Genomic DNA, 6,282 nt, shown 5'->3' with positions numbered 1-6,282 from the left:
ATAGGTGGGGGCAAATGGGATATCAAATGATTCATGCATATCATACATATTATTAGTTTCTCCATAATTTAAATTTGAATGCTCATAATAGTTGTACTCAGAATTCCAACTATAATTGTAATAGGTGTCGAGCCCTTACTTCTAGCTAGCGAAGCTGCTATGCTCCAGGAGATGGAAATCCTGATAACAAGCTGAGGTATGCGGCTTAGACCTAGGAGCATATGAAGGCAGGAGCGTTGCTGCCTTTGAAGTCTTTCTTCAAGGACTTCACGGACTTTGTTGGGTTGGCTCCATTCCAGCTCAACACTAATTCATATAGGATTCTGTCTACCCTTAAGTCGATTTACAACGAGCTGAAGTGGGAAGGACCCACGCCAACAGAGATCTTGTATCTCTTATGTTTAAAAAGCAATCCCTCCCGAGCTCAGGGAGGAGATGTCTTTATTATCTTTCGAGCTACCCGAAGGAGAAAAAGATGTTTGAGGATCTTCCCAATCATCCTCCTGACTTTAAGAAGGCCTTCTTCTGGACGGATGGCCTGTCTTCGTCACGATGCTATTCGTTCAGACGGATCTGTAAGTGCCCCACCTCCTTTATCTCTGTGCTCGAACATTTATCTATAAGCTTATACTTAGTTGAAATGTATTTTATTTTCCAGCCAACTATCGTCGTCCCACCCCTTCTGACCAGATGAAGGAGCGCAGGGAGATCCTGCTCAGACTCCCTTATGGCAGGAGATCGCTCTCATACCTTCTGCATGAAGATAAACTTCGAGCTTGCGGGCTCTTGGGAGAAGGCCAGTCCACCTCGTATTGGTCTAACAAAAAATATGACCACTGGGATCTTGTGCCCTTGCCAACAAGCGTCCTCCCCCCGAGGAGAGAGGTGAGGCCCCTGCCTCCAGTTCGCCGAAGGAGCCCGCAATCCGGGAATGAGGCCAACGATGAAGCCTCGAGCTCGGGCTCGGATGATCAAGGTACAGTCATCCTAAGCTCGAAAATGTGGTCCCCCGCCCTGTTAAGGCACAAACCCGATAGGCTAGTTCTGTGCGAAGACGATAGGAACCACTTTTATGTGTGGACTTGGGTAGATGATCGGGTTCATAGGTTTGATAGTTGGTGTAACGACCCGGATTTTCAAGACTCGATAATGCGGAAATATAAATGTTTTCATTTAACAAAATGTCTCAAAAACCCGTATAAAAAAAAACTTTTTAAAAAGTCGTAAGGCCATACTTAACATTTAGTTACAAACATATTTTATAAAGAGTAGAGTGAGCCTTGCTTAGGAAAATTACACAACATTCCCAAAAATAAAACGGCTTCCCAAAAGGTCGGTCCACATGTACATTTGCAAGGAAGACTCCAGCGCTCACTGCTCTGCCTTGCCCTTGCACTTACCTACAACATGAAACAACTAGGTAAGCGAAAACGCTTAGTAAGATCAACTTTCAAACAAAGCATATAGAGAATTAGGGTTCCGGACCCTACACAATCAATTTCAAGAACGCTAAAGCGTCCTAGCAAACTTATGGTCATGCCTGATAACCAATGATAAATTAATTCGTATCTAGATAAAAATCCTGCACTCAGAAAAATCCCAGAACAAGCAGATATATCATATCACAGCTAATTCTTATCAACAATTATATCCCTGCACTCAGAAAATCTCAGAGCAAGCAGATATATTATATCACAACATAATTCGAGACCAACGCTCGACAATTTCCAACAATTCATGCGTAACGCGCCCTCCAACATAATTGCTAATATGTAAAAGAGAACCGAGTCCCCACACTAAGATCTAGCCAATAAATATTCTCATCAAGGGTAACTATCGTGTTACCTAGGGCATCGCTACTTATTCAAGAGTGTAATCCAATTTACACGATTTTCGGAGACTTCTATGTTAATCAGTGGTGCTAGTGAGCAGCTGCCCCTAGGGTGTTCAACCTCACTCAATCTTGGCAACCCCTAGTATCTCTAGGCACTCTCACGGAATGGCCAATATTCACGGCTGCTATCCGGGAATAACTTATCAGAGCACTTGCTCGGATTCTAACCGTCCAATGATTAAGTAAGCATGAGGGCCCCTAGGTCCCATTTATTTTGGGCCCCTAGGTTTAACCAGCTTATCCTCATCTCATGGCCACTCGTCGCGGTAATGAACCAGACATAAATAAAATCAAGCAGTGTGACGGGGATCAACCGTCTAGGATATGACGGACTTCTACCGTTCATATTTTCTAAATCAGCACTCACTAGACTAACGTCTCTAAGCAACTTTCTATGACAGCCTATATATGTGCATGTATCCCTATACTAACATACAAGACAATAATCATTTCATGTTGCAGCCATACAATATAAGTTGACTTACTTGGAGTCCTTAGCGCTCAGCAGGTTTTCACCCTCCAACGTTCAGTCCAGTTACGCTTAGCCAATACTGTAGTTATCCATACAATATACTCGGATTAATTATGGCACTAATAATTCATTATTATTATTTTGGGCAGTTTGGTCATTTTAATAAAAGTCATTTGTAAGGATTTATAATCCTTATTTGGTTTTAAACCTATTAAGGAAAGTCATACAAAATATTCGAGACTAAACCCTAAGTCTCGGGGAGACCTATCCTAAGGTCTCGATACCTAGGCTCGGGTATCACAATGGTATTTCCCACAATCCGCTAAAAATCTTATTCTTTCAAGGTATCGCTATTAACCCGCACTCTCGACTAGTCGGTTAAAATATGTAAGATTTTAGCCGGTATTATATCCAGAAAATACAATTAAATTCCTTAATTATTTTTAAAGAAAATAAACTCTTTAAATTTTCCTTTTATTTTTCTTAAGGTTTTAATATCTAAAAACCGTTTTAAGAAAATTGCCTAATTTGTCTTAATTAGGAAAACCGTTATAAATTTCTTATCTTGACTAATTAATTTTCCAAAAGCAATTAATCAATTTTACTTACTAGGAAAATAATTTATTTAATTATTTTCTCAAAATATAGGGTTTTAAACCCTCTTTTAATTTATTAACTATTAATAAATTAAATCTCTTATTTTTAGAAAGAATAAAAACTCTTTAATAAAAATAATTCATTTAAACTCAAAGGGATAATTTTAGTGAAAATATGATTTCAAGACTTACCAATTTATATCTTGAAATAAGCAAAATTTTACTTTTTACCTTATGTTCCAAAATCTCATTTTTACACTAAGTGTGAAAAACCTAATTTTCACATTTTTAACTACATACTTCGTTAGTTCATAACTTGAAATTTACTTACCCAATTGTTACCAAAATTTCCCAATTCCATTTTTGTTATGCCATTTAGGTCTTTATAAAATCTTAGGTCAAAATGAGCATTTTTTATTGGTGAAATCATTTTCCAACAATGAGGTAAAAATGACCTTATTTTCAAGTCTTTATTTTTTCCAAACTTTGACAGTTAATAACTTTCAAACCGTTTAATATTTTCTTACCAAATATTACAGTGGACTAATAGGTTATGCCAGAAATATGTCCACAAAATTTTAGAAAAAACTGGGTTCATTTGCCCTATACAGTGGCTGTCCAAATTTGGTTCCGAAAATAAGAATACGAAAAAACAGTTTTTTACCTAAACTTTGAAATAGCATAACTTACTCATTTCTAAACATTTTTTAGTGTTTCAAAAGCTCAATTTTATGTACTCAATCTCAACAACATCATAGTACAATTTAATTTTACAAAAACAATATACAGTGGCTGCTTGACCCCTTGGAAGTCACAGCTCAAAACATGTTTTGTTTTAGGGTATCCTACAAAACCCTTGGGGGTTTTGGTTCCCATTTTCAAAAATCAATACACATGCATCATAAAAATTATTAAACAACTACCATAACCTTATTACATCATCAACAAGAAACTCTAAGCATTAGATATACAAAATAATGCTTAAAACTAAAAACCCTACAACAAACTCATCAAAAGTAAACTTTTTACCTCTTTGGTGTTCTTGCTTAAGGTTTGGACCTTCCTATTAGCTTTGCTCCTCCAAAACCTTTCAAAAACCCTAACAAACTTCCCCCAACAACATAGTCAATTAGCTATTTGAAACTCTATGGTTAAAACTTTACAAAAGCCTAGATTAGTGAAAGTTTACCTTAGGGAAAATACTTCCTAGACCAAGACCTAGCCTCAAAGTTTCCTTGGTGTTCTTGGGCTTGAAAAATGGAGAGAACACTTTGAGAGGTCTTCAAAAAAGATGATAGTGAATGAGAGATGGAGAGTGATCGGTTCTTAGTGTGGGAATTGCTCACAATACTCTCCAAAATATCACAAGGTACTTGAGTGCTTTTCTACCCACTTGCCCACTTGACCTCTTAATTAAATGGCATTTAAATTTTATAAAATTTAGGTTCACACCACCTAAAACACCACATGACCGGCCAACCCTTGCTATATATAATCATTTCAATTTTTTTTTTTTTTTTAATAAAGGTTTCATAAGAAGAAAAGTCCAAATTGGCTTTTGACACATTTTTCACTCTTATTAAGTTTTAATCACCAAACTTAACATTAATTAATTAAATTAAATGTCTCTCACATTTAATTTAATTAATCACATAATAAAATTTAACCTAAGGTCCATTCAAGGAATAAAATTCCCCATTTCGGCAAAATGAGGCATTTACCACAAAATGCCTTAAAATTTCCATTTTCTTTTAGGTTTATTATTTTTGACCAAACTTTAACTTTTATGAATGTATTTTATGCCCAAAATATAATTGCCATGATTTTTCATTTTATTTTCCGAGATTTTTACCCGATCAGGGTTTTTGTGTCGCTTCAGGACCGAAAGTCTTATCTTGACTTTTAAAATCACAAAATTCATATTTTGGCTAGCAATAACTCATGGAATACTTACAAACAAAATATAATATTATTTAAAATAATATTCTTAACCCGGGGGAAAAATCCCGACCCGAGTCGTTTAAAGGTACCCGAAAATGCAGGACGTTACAGTTGGCTCGGGAAGTATGACACTATGTACAGTCTGAACGAGGTGTGGGACGGAATAGCCGTCCAATATGGGACCAATGACTATAGGGACCTTTCGAGGTTGACGTCCACCTATAGGGAAGGTACTCCCCCCGCCTCTTCTGAAGATGGGGGAATTTCATGGTCTCCGAGCTCAAGCTCGGGGGAGAGTTCCAGTTAGGTCTTCCTCTACTTGTTGTTGTTTTTATATCTTCCAAGTTTGTTAGCACTATGCTTAACCTTGATTGGAACTGTGCAGGTGCTATGGATTCCGACCTTGACGCCGTGCTCTTCAGCGATGAGGGAGCTCAAAAGAGTAAGCGTCCGAGAGGCTCACGGAAATCAGATCGACCATCTAAAATCACTAGGCGCACTGAGAAGACCCCACGCTTCCTCCAGCCGCAGCTCTCCCAACACTCGGCCGACCCCTGAAGAAACCCTCAATCTCCAAGGCACTTCTGCCGTCGGCCTGACCTCATGTTGAAGAGTTCGTGCTTGATGGTACTGCTGGGACCCACGGAGCCGTACTTGGCTCGGACATCCTTTCTCGAATGGGTCAGAGTCTTTCAGGATTCGGTGCTGACCACTGGGATTTTGTGAATAAGGCCCCAGACTGTAATGCTCTCTATGATAAGAGTATTGAACTTACTGTCGCGGTAATTTTCGCAACTTACCTTTAATTGCTTATGTCTTGGCTTATGCTCTAATTCAATCTCTGTGTTTCAGGCCCTTGTCGTCTCAGCACAGCTTAATTATAAGCTGACCAATGAGGTGCACACGAGCATGTCTCTGGCCCAAGAGTCAAGGGATCTCCAGCTTAAAACAGCTAATGAACTCAAAGACTCGAAGGCCGAGCTTGAAAAGATGAAAACTCGTCTTGCGGAGCTGGAGAAGGCTAATGCCAAACTCGAGGAGGAAAAAGCTGCCACTTTCGAGATAATCGAAAATGAGAAGGCCCGCCTCCTTAACGAGTTCAAAGAGAAGAAGGAAAAAGCGGTCGACCAAGCCATGTACAAGATCTGGGTCAATAATGCCGACCTCAACACCAGCTTCCTAAGTCCTCTTGAGGCGAAGTTTGTGGAGCGGTGGAATGCCCGACTTGAGGCGAATGAGGCTGCTCGGGGGGCTGTTCATAAGGATAGTCATGCTATTCGTCCTGAGGGGTCTAGTTCCGCTGATGCTGAGAAGGCCAAGGAAACTGCTCCTTCTTGAACCTCACCTCGGGGCTGCGTCCCTTTATTTTTGTAACTGCT

General features: G+C 39.0%; 1 long non-coding RNA gene across 1 annotated transcript; it reads right to left on the bottom strand.

The window, feature by feature from the left end:
- Window positions 1–1,158: 1,158 nt before the first annotated feature.
- LOC133804810 (uncharacterized) lies at window positions 1,159–4,292 on the bottom strand. The gene is made up of 4 exons (XR_009878641.1): window positions 4,152–4,292; window positions 3,992–4,069; window positions 2,380–2,445; window positions 1,159–1,400 (listed from the first exon to the last, which is right to left on the bottom strand). It is a non-coding gene; the product is annotated as an uncharacterized LOC133804810 (long non-coding RNA).
- Between the last annotated feature and the right edge of the window lie 1,990 nt (window positions 4,293–6,282).

Source organism: Humulus lupulus, chromosome X, assembly GCF_963169125.1.
Source record: "Humulus lupulus chromosome X, drHumLupu1.1, whole genome shotgun sequence".
NCBI classification, from domain to species: Eukaryota; Viridiplantae; Streptophyta; class Magnoliopsida; order Rosales; family Cannabaceae; genus Humulus; species Humulus lupulus.
The sequence above is the reverse complement of the archived record's forward strand: the minus strand, read 5'-3'. Positions and strand labels throughout refer to the sequence as shown.